Source organism: Notamacropus eugenii, chromosome 5 (assembly GCF_028372415.1).
Source record: "Notamacropus eugenii isolate mMacEug1 chromosome 5, mMacEug1.pri_v2, whole genome shotgun sequence".
NCBI classification, from domain to species: domain Eukaryota; kingdom Metazoa; phylum Chordata; class Mammalia; order Diprotodontia; family Macropodidae; genus Notamacropus; species Notamacropus eugenii.
The window spans coordinates 460558647-460577191 of NC_092876.1; the positions used below are offsets into that span (position 1 = coordinate 460558647).

Sequence of the window (18545 nt, forward strand, 5' to 3'; positions counted from 1 at the left end):
CAAAGGTGGGCATGAAGAGATATCTCTAGAGTCTCATCTGCCCATCCTTTTCTAAGGAATTGATTCCTTCTAGAAGAGGAAGTAAGAGGATGGGGCCAGAAGCTGGCCACTCTGTTCTCCTCAGATAAAAGGTGCCAGGCTAGAATTATATATAAATCTGCCCCCAAAATATTGTTAGTTTAGGGAGAATCATTTTTAGTCCAAGCTGAGCCCAAGATCACTATCCCTTAATGGAAAAGAAGTACCCCAAGATACGCATCCAAGGCTTGACTCCCTTCTTACCAAATGCCAGTAAGACAAAGAACACTGGTAGCAAATAAAACTTATTCAAGGCAATAAACAGCAAACAGAAATCAAAGAAGGTACACAGATGAGAATATATCATTTGATATACAGGATGAATAAGCTCTCGTTGTTAGCTGGCAATGAAATAGATTGAGGGGGAGTGGGGGGAAGGGAGAGAGAGAAGGAGAGAAATGGAAGGAGAGAGGGGGGAAAGAAGACAGAGGGAGAAAGAAAGGGAAGAGAGATGCAGGGAGAAAGAGAGGAGGTAAAGCAAAAAAGAGGAGAGAGAGAAAGAGGAAAGAGAAGGGGTGGAGAGAGAGACAGACAGAGAGACAGAGACAAGAGAGATTACAGAACAGCAGGTTTTACCCAAGGGAAAATTCCCAGAAGTCCACAGTGTAGTGAGCGAGAGACAGGGAAATGACTGAAGCATTGCTTTCTCTGCCTGTCAACTTGTCCCCAGACTTACACCCCCCCCCCCCCCCCCCCCCCGCCTTCAGGCACATGAGAGGCTGGAACTGCATGTTTTCTTTCTCAAAAGTGGAAGCCAGACACTGGAATCTCTCCACCTGCCATGTTCAAAGCACCATGCCAGATACTGTAAATAGAGAAAGAGAGGGAGGGAGGAAAGGAGGAAGGAAGGAAGGAAGGAAGGAAGGAAGGAAGGAAGGAAGGAAGGAAGGAAGGAAGGAAGGAAGGAAGGAAGGAAGGAAGGAAGGAAGGAAGGAAGGAAGGAAGGAAGGAAGGAGGGAAGGAAGGAAGGAGAGAGGGAGGAAAGGAGGGAGGGAAGAGGGAGGGAGGGAGAGAGGAAGGAAGAAAGGCACTGCCCTTAATGAACTTAAATATTACTTTGGGGGAGGGGAGGTAAATAAAGCTTTCATACACATAGTAAATAACTGGTAGATCTAGAAGGGAATATGGAACTAAAAACAAAGGAATAAGAAAAAACTTAGTGGATCAAATGGCACCTAAACTGAGCCTTGAAACAAACTAAGGACTTTCAGAGGCAAAAGTGAGGAAGGAACATACTCCAGACAAATGCACTCTCTCTGTGCAGAGTCCTAGAGAAAGAAAAGGCAATGTTGAGTTTGAGGAAAGCCAGTAAGCCAATTTGGTGGCAGAAATAAATGTAAATGGGAGTCAAACTGTGGAGAGTTTGAGATGCAAGGCTGAGGACTTTGCCTTTTATCCTGGAGGCAAAAGGCAGCCACTGAAGGTTTTTGATCAGGGGAGTAATATAGTCAGGCCTGTGTTTTAGGAAGATTAATCTGGAAGCTGTGCTGATGGATCGGAGAAGGGAGAGACTAAAATAAGGGAGATGAAGTAGGGTGCTATTAACAGTAGTCCAGATGGCCGGTATTGAAGGTTTGCACTGAGAGAATAGCCATGTGAGTGGAAAAAAACAATGAGAGACAAAACTGACAAGACTTGGCAGGGGTGAAGGAGACTGAGGAGTTAAGGAAGAGACAGTCATGTTATATAAGAAAGAATATTCATCTTGAAGTTGGGAATAACTGCATTTGAATACTGGTTTGAATGACCTCAGGCAAGTCGCTTAACTTCTCTGGAACTGACACTCAGTTTTCCTCTCTTGTAACTGAAGAGTACATTATTAGTAGCCTCTTCCTCACAAGATTGTTATAAGGATCTGTCAGTAAGCATTTAATTAACTGCTTCAAAAAAAAGGAAGGGTGGAGAGACAGAGTCAGAGAGAGAGAGAAAGAAAGACAGAGACAGAGACACAGAGAGAGAAACAGAGACAGTCAGAGAGAGAAAGACAGAGACACAGAGAGAGAAACAGAGACAGAGAGACAGAGAGAGAAACAGAGACAGAGAGTCAGAGAGACAGAGACAGAGAGACAGAGAGAAACAGAGACAGAGAGTCAGAGAGAGAAAGACAGAGACACAGAGAGACAGAGACACAGAGAGAGAAACAGAGACAGAGAGAGAGACAGAGAGAGAAACAGAGACAGAGAGTCAGAGAGAAACAGAGACAGAGAGTCTCCAGTAAGAGGTGGGGGCAGGGTAGTGGGACAAGGACAGAGAGATGGGATGACACATTTTGTATTTTGGAGTGTACTTCCACTTTTTAAATGACATCTATTATCTCTACAAATCATCACAACAACTTATGAAGTAACTATTTTTAAATCTGTTTGTCAGAAAAAAAAATGAAGCAGAAAGATCATTCCTTCCTTAGTCAAATGACTTATGGATGGTAGAGTAACATCTGACTATTAGGTGTTATGCTACCTAAGATAATTGGTAAAATGATTAAGCAGAAAACTATCATCAGCAGACAGGAAAAAAAATCTAATTTATTTTAAATATACTTTATTGATATCTTTTGATTTTAAATCATCCACATTTCACCCTATATCTCTCCCCCACTTCTTTCCCAAAGAGCCACCTCTTCTAACAGAGAGAAAAATTCAGCAAAAATAATCATCGATTTTTTTTTAATCTGATGTTATATGTAATGGTCAAGTCCACACCTGTGGACCTCTGTAAAGAAGGGGGAGAGGTGGCTTCACATAGTTCTTTTTTGGAGCAAGCTATTCTTGATAATTTTACATCATTCAGTTTTGATTATTTTGTAGTTTCTTTCCCTTCCCATCGTTGTAATCACTGTGTATATCGTTCCCATGGCTCTGTTCATTTCACTTTGTATCAGTTTGTGTAAATCTTTCCACATCTTTTTGTATTCTTGTTTATTATTTCTTACAGCACAATAATACTCCATTACATTTGTATAATACATTATGTTTAGCCCAATCAAAGGATATCTATGTGTTTCTAATTCTTTGTTATCACAGAAAGTGCTACTATAGATATTTTTATGTATATGGAGTCTTTCATTTGGTAAATTATACCCTTGGGTTTTATACCTGATAGTAGAAACTCTGGATCAGAGAGTATGGACATTTTCAGTTACTGTGTTTACATAATTCCATATTGCTTTCCAGAATGGTTATACCAACTAACGATCAGACAAAAATTTATTAGTGTTCCTGTCTTTCTACAACTACTCCCATATTATTTTTATCTTTTGCCAATTTTCTGGTTGTGATTTGAGATCTCAAGTTTGTTTTGATTTGTATGTCTCTAAGAATTAATTATTTGAAGCATTCTTTCATATGGTTGTTGACAGTTTTGTGTTTCATCTTTTGAGAGTGGTTTGTTCATATCATTTAATCACATCTGTTGGGGAATGGTTTTCGGTCTTTTAGATTTTAGTTGGCTGTCCATATTTTATGTCTCAAACATATATCAGATATAAAGTTTTTTTCCCCAGTTGACTGCTTCCATTCTTTTCCTTGACATTAATTTTGTTTATACAAAAGTGCTTCTATTTCATATAATTAAAATTACCTGTTTTATCTTTCATTATTGCCTCTATTCCTTTTTTTGTTAAAAATTCACTTCCTGGCTCTCTGAGAATGGGAAAGGGAAGTAATACATGCACAAATTTAAGTCATAAAAAGAGCTACCATTAAAAATCTCTTGAATAAAAAAATTTTTTAGAGAATAATTCCTGCTTAATAACTGCGAAGCATATAGGATCCCTACATCTTCTAAGGTTTTATGGTATAGTCTTTAACATTCAGGTTATATATCAATTTAGAACTAATTGGGGAATACTGTATAAGACATTGATCCAAGTCTAATTTCTACAAGATTACTTTCTATTTTTCCCAGAAGTTCTTATTAAAAGGGTAGCACTTTCTTGGGTAATTTACATTTTGTTATTTATCAAAGACTAAGTTACTAAGTTCAATTATTTCTATTTCTTTTTTACTTAGTCTATTCCCTTAATCTACTTTTCTATTTTTAAGTACCACATGACTTTGATTTTTGTTACATTTTAATATAGTTGAAGGTATGGAAGTGCTTCATTCCTAGCTTTTTTTTCTGTTATTTTCCTTGATGTTCTAGGTCTTTTACTCCTCTAAATGAATTTGCAGATCATTTGTCTAGACCTGTAAAATACCTCTTTCGTAGACTGACATACAGCTAAATACGTAAATAAACACTGATATTGTCATCATTTTGTTATATTGGAGTAGTACAGCCATGAGCACCGAGTATTCTCCTAGCTATTTGTTAGTCTTTCTTTAACAATCATCTAATAATTCAATCTATACAAATATTGAGTAATCTACTTTGGTAGATTAACTCTAAAATATTTTATGGATTTCATAATTTTTCTGGATAGCCCTTTTATTGTTGTCTCTTGGATTGTAGAAATGCTATTAACCTTGTGGGTTTGCTTTGTAGTCTGTAATTTTGCTGAAAATATTCTTTCAATTTTTTTTTTTTGCTGATTTCCTAGGATTTTCTAATTAAATCATTATTTCATTAGGAATCATTTTTTTTCTCTTCTTTGGCTGTCATTATGCCTTTAATTCCTGTCTCTTTTTCCTAGATTTCTAGACATTTATCAAATAATAGCAGGAAAAGGGAGTAGATTTGTTTTACTACTATGTTTATTGGGAAATTTTCAAATGTTTTCCTATTACATATAATGCTCATTTCTCAGTTTAAGAGAGGTGATTATTATTATATTAAGAAAAGATTCATTTATGTAAAGTTTTTAGCAAAAATATCAGGAATCTTTTCCCCATAATTGTTGAGATAATTGTGTGGCTTGGGGATATTTTTGTTTTTAATACAATTATGTCAATTATCTTCCTAATGTAGAACCATCCTTCCATCCCTGGTATAACTCCAATTTGAATGCTATACATAAACTTTTAGAGTAATGCCCATAATCTTTTCTCCAAGATTTTATTTAATATTTCTGAATCCACTGATTCATTCATTATAGGGTTCTATAGTTCTCTTTGTTTGCTCTGTATTTCCCCGAGTAATCAGGGAAATCATGCAAGAACTTAAGAGTGATTTCATTCTCCATTTTTCACAATAATTTTTGTAGTATAGGTATTGAATATTATTTCTAATGTTATTTGGAGCTCATTCCCTTTTGTTGTCATTGTTGACGTTTAATCATTTTAGTTGCGTCCAAGTCTTTGTGACTCTTTTGAAGGTTTTCTTGCCATTCCCTTCTCTAGTTCATTTTGCAGATGAGGAAATTGAGGCAAAGAGTATTCAGTGACTTGCCCGGGGTCACATAACTAGAGTGTGTCTGACATATTTTGGAGAACTTAAGGTTAAAAGTGTGAATTCAGTCCAATGAAATAAGAGAAACTCCTGTTAAAGTTTTATTTTTCATTCAATTAAGGGCAAGAAGTCATATGATATAGTGGATATATGGCAGGCTTAGAGTCAGGAAGACTTAGTTTCAAGTGTACCTTTAATACACAGAAACATTAAATAAAATCTTGGCAAAAAGACTACAGCAATTAATCCAAAAGCTCATTTGTTCCATCCAAATTGGATTTATACCAGGGATGGAAAGATTGTTCTACATCAGGAAGATAATTGACATAATTAATTATATTAAAAACAAAAATCTCCCCAAACCACACAATTATCCAAACAGATAGATGGAAAAGACTCTTGACAGTAAACCCTACAAGGTACGGGCATAGAAGGATCTTGTCTTAATATGATAACAAGCCTCTCTCTTAAGAAAAGTTTAATATATGCCTAAAATATGGACCTGGGTTCAAATCAGCCATTAAGGATGACCTCAAACCAGTCACTTAACCTTTCACTGCCTCAAGAAAGTCTTTAAGACTATAAATTACATACATGTGATGAAATATGATTCTCTACGATGAAATCACAGGCTGAGACCAAAGGCAAGGAGACCTTTTGAAAATCTGTACTTTAATTTGCAGTATAAGTCAACAGGAACTATAATGAGCTTGGCAATGGTGTTAAGGGGGTGTTGCCAAAGAGATGGACGCTGTAAAAGATGATGAAAAGTTATGTGGTTGAAGATAATTTCACATGATAAATTCTAGCATGAATGACTAGATATTACAATTTTCTTCCTGTATTATAAACTTATCTGAGAAAGAATCAGACCTTTATTCTTATTTTCTAAAGAAATGGTTCTCCCTGGGATAGTTCACATAAAATAGTTTATCTAGTGTGAGGCGGCATGAAATAGTGGCCTAAAGTCAAGAAAGCCTGGGTTCAAATCCTACCTCAGACACAAACTAGATATGTGGCTGACCCTGAGTAAGTTACTGAAACCTCTCTAGGACTTGGTTTCATTAGTAAAATGAGATTAGAATTGATGACCTCTAAAGTACATTCTACCTCTAAATTCATTATCCTATAAATTACTCTACCATGATCTGCCTCACTGAAAAGCAAATATCATAAAACCTTGCTATTTTATCACAAAAGGGAAAATACCATGTTAGTGAAAACATCTGAAATATGGGTACAAATATATATATATATATATATACATAAATGTACTTCTTTTCAATGTACAGTTGTTTAGTCATTTCTGACTCTTTGTGAGCCCATTTTGGGGTTTTTTTGGCAAAGATACTGGAGGGCTTTGCCATTTCCTTCTCCAGTTCATTTTACAGATGAGGAAACTGAGGCAACCAGTGAGTGACTTGGCCAGGGACAGACAGCTAGTAAATATCTGAAGTCATGGTCTTCCTGACTCTCAATCTGGCGCTCTATCCACTGTGCCACCGAGCTGCCCAGTATAGTGACTAAAAACAACTGAAGCATTACCAAGTAGAGATACTGTTTGACATGCTTTAGTGAAAGATGAAATTCATTTAAAAGTGTACGCGATTTTTATGCTGTTGTGAATTTAAGATGTCTTGGAAAGTGTATTTTCTCAAATATGTAAACTGACCCCATTTCAATCTCATTTCCAACATGAATCATGGCAAACCCATTCCTTCACTGAGAATTCAACAAAACACCAACTTAGACCCATTGTGTAAATTATCACAAATTTCAAATGGGTGGATTCTGAATCAGCTATAACACTATATTGCTTCATTAGACTAAACTGTGTGGAAACAATATGCAGAAACAAGAAGAAACTCCACTCTCTCCTGTAAGTAACAGGAGAAAAAACGTAAGGGGACAGGGTACACCCAGAGCTTTCAATAGTGCTTAAAGATGAAATTGAGGTGTTTTTTTTTTTCAAATATCTCTATTACTTGAATTCTTCCATAACCAAAAAGTGACTTGATCTAATAAGAATTCAATATCCTCACACTGTACAGATTTCATGACATAGGTCTTTTTCCATCCCCAGGGGCTGATCTGAAACAAAACAAGAGAAGTTGTTACTTCTGTTGAAGAGACAGATACCAAACCCAGAGCTGCTGTAAGTCAGAAGCAAGTTCATTGGTCTACAATTCTTCCCTCTCCCAGAGTCTAAATGTAAGTGTACAATATCTCCACCAGGGTTTAGCAGGAGGTTGATGAAGGGAGAAACACCTGCCCTTGTGTGTGGGGCAGCTCGCAGATGCTACCGCTGGTCTTCCATCCTTCACTTCTCTTTTTCTCATCCACTGTGGCTATCCCTTGGGTACCAGTGATGCCACATTGGGAGATTGTAAGCAAAGTCTAGCTGCTGCTGACCTCCATGTAACCTGTTCACCTATTCCAGGTTCCCACCTCCCTCCCTCATCTAATGCAAGATGTAAGAACATTGCTAGTGACTGGTTTAAGAGTTCCAAATAGCAAGATACATGCACTGCAGATGATCTAAACTGATTTTTAAGCCCAGGCATGTAAAATAGGGTCTTAAACATAATCAGTTCCGTAGGAGCAAAGGAGGTACCCAAGTGTTTGCCATATGTGGAGAGTTTGATTTTACTGAGAGGTATCTTTAGCATGAGCTTCTTTCGTGATTAACCATAGGGTTTCCAAGGAATAAAAGATCAGTAGGTTTTAAAAATAAATAATTCCCATACAAATAGAAAAATTAATATTATCATGTATCTCCTAATATTTTCCATACATACTTTTCTATCACTGGCATATGAACCAAAGATTTTCTTCTGATAATATTTCTAGTTGTGAGTTATGGATTTTTAATGAAGAAATCATTCTTTTCCTAAGGAAATGTTTTTGCTTTGGATGTTTTTGAAATATCACATCATTCAATAAATATGGTATTATATATACATGATATTGAAAATATCCAGTTTTAAAAAATGCATACCAGTACCCCTTTTATTCCTTGATCAGTCTCTAAGTAGAAGCAATAAAAATGTAAAGTACATCATTAACTTCTGAACTTTGATGGAAAAAGATTATACCGTCCATTTCTGACAAGTAGACATTATCTCATAGTATCCATAGTCATCCTATACTTATGACTATTGTCTGGTCTCAAGTGTGACTTTTGGAAGCACTCATTATTTCCTAATATGCAATAAAACAATGGCTTCTTACATTTTCTTAATTTTATTTGGTAATGAAAAGCATGAGCTTCACTTCTGAAGAATAGATAACTGAGATTCTGGGGCATTTTAGGATGGTGATGGATGTGTCTATAGATTTAAAAAATACAGTACATAGCTAGCCATTTAGTTATTGCTATATCCCCATGGGACAAAGAAATGCCAGGAAGGAAGGAAGGAAGGAAGGAAGGAAGGAAGGAAGGAAGGAAGGAAGGAAGGAAGGAAGGGAGGAAGGAAGGAAGGAAGGAAGGAAGGAAGGAAGGAAGGGAGAGAAAGAAAGGATTCCCTGAAATTATTTTAAGGGCATTTCAATTCATGCCATTTTTAAAAATTATATGCACTGATTATTTATGGAGAAAGTTTATCAAAGAACTAAATGAAAGCATTTAGAAATGATTATCATACCCCTAACTATATTTGAATAGAAAGCTATCTGTCTTCTTCATAGCTGAGGTTTGCAAGACAGTTGGTGAAGGAGGAGAGATGAGAATTCTATTCACAATCTCGAACTGGCTCTGAACTTAATCCAAAGAAATGTAATTGCTGAAACTAAAGGCAGGCTCAGCTTCTGGATTTCCTGTAACCAAATCTTACTGCCAAGGGCACCAATGGGTTCACAGAGCTAAAAAAACTACAGTAATAAGGCCAACTAAAAGAGTGAAAATCTAGAAGGTGACAGGAGAGGAGAGGAAAGAGGTGAGGAGAGGAGAGGAGGCTTGTGAAGTTGCAACAGGGATAGAAAAAAATTCATCTTGTGCTTTTTTTTACAAAACATATCCTTTGTTATGAAGAGTTCCAGAGTATACGGCCAATAAAAATCACATCTAATATCTAATAAGTGATTTAAACAATGGGCAGCAGCAATACAAACAAACCAAAATAAACATTATGTTTGAAAGAGTTATCAAGTCAGTCAGGCTTAGGGATTGGAGATGACAGTTTTCTAATAAAAATAACCAGCTGAAAGTCATTCTTAGGCACAGGAATTTTGATTGAAAAAAGAAATAAAGAATTTTTTGAATGTGTATATGTGTTGCATAGGGGAGATGGACTTGGCTTGTTACACTTAATTCCATATAGTGTTAAACTCATTCAGTGTTCAAATATGGGAATTTTGTGCAATAATCTCAGTGCCATTTAAAAATCATTTTGATTAAAAGTTTAAAGAAAACTACAACTGTCAAGAGCAGGAAATTACAACAGGAAAAGCCTCAAACAACATATGAACTGAGAAATGGAAATAGGTTGTAGTCATTGATTCTCTACGTAGACATACACATATGCATTACAAATGTATAGACAGATTTTCCCCCTGGAAATATTCCATCTTGAAGTCCTCTTTTCCTCATGACAAATTAATTGAATTCCTGAATCATAATCTATAGAAAGTATTATGGATAGGTCCATATTTTTCATGAGTTAAAAAAACATTAGCAAGTTTTTTAAAATAGCCTCTGAAACAACCATTCCTTTGCCTATTTCCACTAAGTGGAATGTCTCTCTTGGATTCACAATAAAGAGGTAGCACCTTGCACTTGGGGATTAATGAACTACATGTGCAACCAAAAATACCCATGGAAAACCTGCCGGATTGATCTATATCTGTTTTATTAATCAGACACACTGTGGAAGGGCCTTTTTTGTGGTTGTATTGTATGTTGGAGATAAACAGACTGGGGAAAACCACAATGCATTTTGGAAGCCATTTGGAGCTTTGAAGACTGTGGGCTTTTTCTACTAAAAGACAGCAATAAAGAACAACACTTGACAGCTGTAACTTCAGATGTATAAACTCACTTTCTGCTGAGCTTTGCTACTGCAGATGACAGCAGTGCTAAATACGGTGACCCCAAAGATTGAGCAACATGAAGAGTTATCATTTTACTAAATGAAGATAGGATGGGGAGGGGGAAGGATTTTGCTTACTTTACTGGAGGGTTAAGAAGGATGGATAATTTTGATTTACCGAAGGATTTTAAAAAAAACTAGGCTAGAATGTGCAGTCTAGTGAAGCATGTGTCTGGAAATCAGATGTCCCAGATCCTATTCTTGTCTCTCCTAACAATGAGGCGTGTGGCTTTGGGCAATCCAGGATGATTTTTACATCGACATTCAAAGTGGCAGACAAAGGACGATTGAAAGGTTTGGTTGTTCCAAGCCCAAAACCCTGAATCAAAATCGCCCCAGTGTGAAGCAAAAGATATACATATTAGCCTCAGACTTTTGTATGCCCATCTAAAAATGCTCAAAAGGAGTGTTTCAGAAGTGGAAAGAATGCCGTATTGGGGTATGCAAATCATGAGTCTTCTATCTAATACCTGTGACCCTTTGACAAGTCATTTAACCTCCCCAGAACTTGGTTTCCTCATCTATACAATCAATGGGGGTCGGGGAGAGGGAGATCTGGGACTAGGTAGGCCCTGGGTCCCTTCTACCTCTAAATCTACCATCCTATGAACTCCATTATGATAATAATCCTTTTCCTTCCTCTGGTTCAAGACAATGAGAGAGATGTGGGAAATTCAACCTCCTATGATCCTGTGAAGGATTGTCAAGCTGGTAGGGAAGTATTTGGCCTCAGTAGGCTAAGAGGACAATCTGTGCCCCACCTTTAATCCTCCATTACATAAAATTCCTCACTTTTATGAGGAACTCCTTACCTACTATTCTCCTAAGAAAGTGATTTAGATGAAATATTATACAGGAGAAAATACTGTCAATTACAGTTTTTCCTGTCTACATTTTATTCCTTCAAAATAGTGTTCATGAATATACCATTCAATGGATATAGTGAAGCTAAAATATTTTCAGTATTAATTTACTAAAGCATAAAGTAAATTATATTTTAACAACACATTTTAAAAAGTTATTACATTAGCAAAATTGTAAATAACCCCCAACAGCAACACAGTGTAGGTACTATGAAGGACCTACAGGAGAGTTCAATGCACTGCTTACAGCAGTAGCCCAAGCCAATGCAAATTTCAGCAATTCGTCTAGAACACGGTGTACTATTATTATACTACGTTTATCTCACTTCATATAAAAAACAGAATTATAAAGAAGATAAATGGAGGGCTTAATTGCTTTACAAAAGAATACTTTACTTTACAAAATATTATTCAGAATAAAATTCCTTTGACCAATGAGCTGTTCAATAAGATATGACATGAGGATTGATTTATAAAAATGCAATTGTTCTACACACTTTCAGGAACACATATATTATATGAGTGAAGAATGCCTACACCATACAGTGTTGTACGTATTTTATAATATGTCACTACCTGGGGCCTAGTTGGCAGAAGAATGGACCAGATGGGGATGGCCAGGAACCAGAGACTAGACAGACCCACTGGGGCAAGGCAGGTGATCCAGGAAGGTCCTAGCAGCAGGCAATAGCAGGAAGTCTAGACAGGAGGGTGGAGTGTCAAGGGAGTCTGGCAAAAGGCAATAGGCAGAGGTCCAAACAGGCAGATGCTTGGCCTCAAGGAGGTCTGGCAGCAGGTAGCCAGGACTTACCCATGGGGGCTAGGGTTCAAGGGCAGAACTCCAGGCTCTAGGAAAACTGGTAGAGAACAATAATACAGGTACTTAAGCTTAAGGAAGCAGACAGGAGACTAGTTACTAGAAATCAGAAGAACAAGCTAGACCACCTAGAAACCTGATGGTTCTGAGCCACCCAATCTATGGGTCCACATGTCCTTCTATTTCCCCTGCCTAGGGAACTGGAGTTATCCCAGAACCTGTTTGCTATGCAAGTAGGGAATTAAGTGACTCCAGCTGTGGAGACTGTAAGGCTAGAAGCTTGGGGAAAGGGAGCCAGATGGATTGTTATTGGACACTTCCCTCTAGAAATCCCAGGATAACTAAAACCCCTCTGGAGAGAATCTAGACAGAAATAAAAGCGACACCAAAGCTTGAAGCACAGAAAATGAAAAGATGATTGCAGTTTCCTATAACACAAATATGCTATGTGAAAATAATGCTGTTTGAGGATCAAACCCAGACTTGGATCCAACATCAGAACAGGGAGAAGAACATATGCCACCAGGGATCCTGAGCAAGCAACCTGTCGTGAGTTATGTTTAAAGCTTGCACTCCAAGTAACTAATGAAGACAAATATTTTTTAGTGTCTCCTTTATGAAAATCCTGTTCCTTCCTCTGGTTCAAGAAAATGAGAGAGATGTGGGAAATTCAACCTCTCTAGACAAGACTGGAGAAAGTCATGGTAGAATTGGGCCCCTTTGATTTTCTAGGGAAGTAGATCTTGTTTTACAATGAGCTCCAGAACACAGATCAAGAGTGGAGGTTTCAGCATTACATTTGTAACAAAAAGAAAATATGTTAATATAAAAGCATGCCTCTTCCACCCAAAATCAAATCCCATGTCTTATTAAAAATAGAACCTGCCTATTAACGGTTTCTGAAAATAGTAGTTCCTTAGGATATGTAAACTATAACTTCTGACTGAAGTACAGAACTCTTTTAGACCTGAAAGAGATTTGAGAGCACTTTAAAAGACAGCATAAAAGCACTTTATATAGCATAGGTAAAAAAATGAAGTGAAATATTAATCTGATGACTTCATTTATGAAACTGACTGAAATGCTGCCTCTATCTTACATTTACAAACGCTAACTTTGTGTGACTTTGATTCTTATTTTAAAGATCACCACTTTTTGTGGAAGTCTTCCAGTAGGCTTTGACTAATAAAATTCTGGTAAACATGGAGATCACGTAATCCAAAGTCTCTCCCCTCTTGTAACTGAAGAAATTGAGGTACAGAGAAATTAAGTGATTTACACAAAAATCACACAGGGTCTGATGTAACTCTGGAATACAGGTTTATAATCTGGGGTCCATGGAATTAGAGATTTTTTAAAAAATGTTTTTATCTTGATAAGTATATTTTGATCTGCTTTCATTTATAATTCTAGATATTTTATTTTCTGCATTTTTTAAACATTGTTCTGAGACATCCATAGTTTTCAATAGAATGCCCAAGGTGTCCATGACATAAAAAAAAAAGGATAAGAACATGTAATCTGGAAAGAGGTTTCTAGTGGCATGTCATATGGCTCTGTAGTTGGCCATGTCCTTTTTATAGGACATTTATTTCAAACTTTGACTAAAAACAGAGGAGACACAGAGAAAGGCATAACTTACAAGTGTCCAACCTACACAAAGGAGGGAAGAGATAAGTATTATACCACATGACAAAAATATAGAACTATAAGCCCGATCTAACAAATTTAACAGGAATAAATTAAACCGTATTAAAAAGTCTGGCATTTGGGTTCAAAAAAGTAAGAGCACAGGTACAGAATGGAGCAGATTTGGCTTTACAACAATTCGCAGGAAAAAAGCCAGGCTGCTGTGGTTGCCTAGAAGCTCAATATAAGTCAACAGAGAGCCATAACTTGAAAAAAAGAATACAAAGCACTAATGCAATTTAATGTTACATCAATATAAACCTAATGTCTGGAACAAAGAAGTTTAACTGCACTCTGCACTGGTCTGTTCACATCTGAAGAATTCGATGCCATTTAAAAACAGACTTCAGTACACGATGGTGTACTCAAAGGAAAGAGTAGCCTGGTGGGAGGTCTGGAAATGGTCTCCTATGAGGAATAAATAGTTAATGGAACTGGGAAGATTTAGTCTGGAAAAAATAGGGAAAAGGAATAAGTATTTATGTAGCTCCTGCTATAGGCTTTACAAATCCATCGTATTTGATCTTCCCAATTAACCCTGAGAGGAAAGTGCTGATATCATTCCTGCTTTAGAGTTGAGTACTTGACCAGGGTCGCACAATAATAAGGGCTTGAGGCTGGATTCAAACTCTGGTCTTCCCTGCCTCCAGGCCCAGTACTCTAACCACTGCACCACCTAGCTACCTAGACTTAAAGGGAGGACTGTGAGAGCTGTCTACATATACTTAAAGCAAAGGGATTTAGGTGTATCTTTGCTGCTCTAGAATCAGAATCAATGATCAAATATTACAAACAGACAAATGTTAGTCTGATACAGGAAAGTATTTTCCAATAATTACAAATGGAATGAACTGCTTCACAGAATGATGATCTGCTTTATAAAGCTCTCTGGAAATATTTGTTATTGACATTTCATTATCGTTATTATCATCATCCATCATTATCATTCCATTTGGGGTTAGATTTAATTCAATAATTCAAAATTATCATTATCTTCCTAGACATACAGCACCTGACCAGGGATGGAAGAAAACAGAAAAAGAAATGAGTGCAGTTCTAGCACTCTAAAAACTTCCAGTTTCTATATGCATATATATTTTTTGCATATACATTTATATAAAAACTTGCAGTTTTATATATCTATTATAGGATATCAAGACAGTCACATAAATCTCAATAATATAAAATAGAATATGAACACATAGGAAAAGGACAAATGTCTGAGAATGGAGAGATCACTTTTGACCGAGAAAATAACAAAAATCTTCATGGAGGAGGCAGTATTAGAATTTCAACAAGTGGGGAAAGGGAGTGAAGGTTCCAGGTTCTAAGTAATGATGTGTTCTGAGGTTCTGCATATTAAAAATCTAGCAAGAATGTAGATCTCATTCAATTTGAAATATCAGAAACGTATTAAACATATATAATATGCCAGGCAATGTGTGAGAGGTTGAAATAAAAGGCAAAAGACAGAATGGTGCTTACCTTCAAGTTGCTTAGGAAGACAATCAGGGAGAGATGAAGTTGGAAAGGGAAAGTTGGAGAGAATTTGTAGAATGCCTTGAACCTTAGAATAAACAAATTTTCTTCCACAAAGACAGTATTTGAACAAGAAGTGATTTGATTATATGTGTTCACTAGAAATATTGCTGGAGGAGTGGTGTATACAATGGGCTTCTTATCATCCAAGTATTGGGAAATTTGAGAACTGAGAATTTGAGAGATTTGGAGAAAATTACTTAAACTCTCTAGGCCTTAGTTCTCCACCTATAAAATGTGAGGGAGTCCCACCAGATGTCACCCAAGGTTTCCTTCAGTTCTAAATCTTTGATCCTAGTAGCCTATACAAGAAACTAAAGGTAAGACCACTTGTGATGCTAAAGCAATACTCTAGAGAAAAGTTCATGAGGGACTGGTGTAACTTTGGGCCTGTGGGAATGAAAGGAGGAAACTGAGGCAAGGGATCATAGAAGTAGAATGGACAGGACTTTGCAATTGATTAAATGTGAGGAGTAATGAAGAGGAGGGAGTCAAAGATAACACTGAGGTTATAAGCATGAGTGATTGGATGAGACGACTGGATGGTGCCATGGATGGAGTGCCAGGAGTCAAGATCTGAATCCAGCTCAGACTCTTACTAGCCGTGTAACCTTGGGCAAGTCCCTTAACTACCTGCCTCATCTGCAAAATGAAAATAATAATGGCACCTACTTCATCAGGGTGTGGGGAACAAATTAGAAATTTTGGAAAGCACCTAGCACAGTGCCTGGCACAGAACATGCACTGTATGTTATTGTTCAGTCATTTCCATTGTGTCGGACCCTTCTTGACCCCTTTTGGGGGGTTTTTTGGCAAAGGCACTGGAGCAGTTTGCCTTTTCCTTCTCCAAAGCTCATTTTATAGATGAGGAAACTGAGACAAACAGCTGAAGTGGCTTGCCCAGGTTCACACAGCTAGTAAATGCCTGTGGCTGGATTTGAACTCAGGTCTTCTTACTGCAGACCTCTAGCCACACCACTGCCTAGCTGCCTTAGACATTATACAAATGTTAGCTAGGAGTCAGGAGTCAGAGAACCTGATTTCAAATCCCAGCCATGAGGCTTATTACCTGTATGACCTTGACGAAGTCACTTCAACTCCCTTGGCTCCAGTTTTCTCATTCACAAAATTAGGGGATTGAACTAGATGGCTGCCAAGGTACACAGGCGCACATGTGTGCACACACATACACACACATGTATGATATGTATGATAGATATAGATGCTTTGTTCCCACCCTACACCACCACCCCCATTAGAAATCTCCAGAGTTGAAGCTTACTTTTGACTTCTGAGTTCCAAAAATGTTTTAAGTAATGACAATGTTTTTGGAATTAATGAAACAGCCTGCCAAAATATCTACTTCAAAGCAAGACCATGTTTCACAGTCTGTCCGTCCAATTCGCCAAAGCCATTGTCTCATATTCTCTGTAATATATATGTATATATGGATATACGGATATGGATATATATACACCTTCGTATACAGATATATACCTGTATACATACGGATACATTTGTATATATGTGTATATATATATATATATATATATATACACACACATATGGATACATTTATATACGTATATATATATATATATATATACACACACACATATACATATGGATACATTTGTATACATGTATACACACACACATATAGATACATTTGTATATATGTATATATACACACACACACACATATGGATACACTTGTACACGTATATATATATATACACACACACGTACATATGGATACATTTGTATATATGTATATATACACACACACACATATGGATACATTTGTATACATATATACACACACGTACATATGGATACATTTGTATATATGTATATATATATACACACACACACGTACATATGGATACATTTGTATATATGTATATACACACACACACACACATATGGATACATTTGTATACATATATACACACACGTACATATGGATACATTTGTATATATGTATATATATATACACACACACACATATGGATATACTTGTATACGTATATATATATACACACACACACGTACATATGGATACATTTGTATATGTGTGTATATATGTATATATACACACATATTCTGTGCATATATGTGTGTATATATACACACACACATATGGATACATTTGTATACGTATATATACACACGTACATATGGATACATTTGTATATATGTATATATATATATACACACACACACACATATATGGATACATTTGTATATGTATATATACACACGTACATATGGATACATTTGTATATATGTATATATATATATATATATACACACACACACACACATATGGATACATTTGTATACATATATATATATACACGTACATATGGATACATTTGTATATGTGTATATATATATATATATGTGTGTATATATATATATATATATATATATATATATATATATATATATATATACACATATTGGCATCTCAGGCAAATTAAAAGACATCTACGTGTCTGAGATGCCCATAAATTAGGAGGAGGCAACAAGTCAATTGATGTATCAATAATGTAAATTTCCTGATTCATAGACAGTATAATCATTTACCTTAAAGCAAGTTTCTAAAGAACTAGGACATAAGATCTGTTAATGCCAATGATGAGAAGATGACGGCAGCAGAGAAAGAGCCACTATGACCCTTCCTTGGCACTCCAACCTTTGGGGATGGAGACAGATTGTTCCTGGTGCGATGAGGTCATCAAGGAGAGGGTACCCTGAACTTTAGCTACCTGTTTCAGCTGAAGCTGGAACAATGTGGAAAAGTCAGCATCACCAATGTGACCAGTCAATTACCTGAAATAGAAAACCCTGAAAAGAAATGGATTTGGTTTGGTTAATGCAGGAATCTAACTATCCAATGGTGGCTGTAAATCAAATAGAACATAATTGCCATCTAGTGGCCATTTGAATATATCACAGTAATAAAGTCTGTTTCAGGTTTAGAAAACTGCTTTTTAGGATTAGAACCTTAGTTTTCAAGCTAGAAGAGACCTAAGAGATTACCTAGTCCAAGTGCCTCTTTTTACAGATGAGACCACTGAGGCCCATTGAGGTTAAGTGACTTGCCCATACTCTCACAGGAGGCAAACAGCAGAACCT

At 36.5% G+C, this 18545-nt stretch overlaps 1 protein-coding gene across 2 annotated transcripts in view; it reads left to right on the forward strand.

Moving 5' to 3' along the window:
- The window catches only part of COL8A1 (collagen type VIII alpha 1 chain), a 222784-nt gene that overhangs the window by 123678 nt on the left and 80561 nt on the right, over positions 1-18545 (forward strand). For both annotated transcript variants that reach the window (XM_072615369.1, XM_072615370.1), the window contains exon 2: positions 7490-7617. The gene's annotated coding sequence lies outside the window, so the exon portion shown is untranslated. The remainder of the gene's footprint in view (positions 1-7489; positions 7618-18545) is intronic.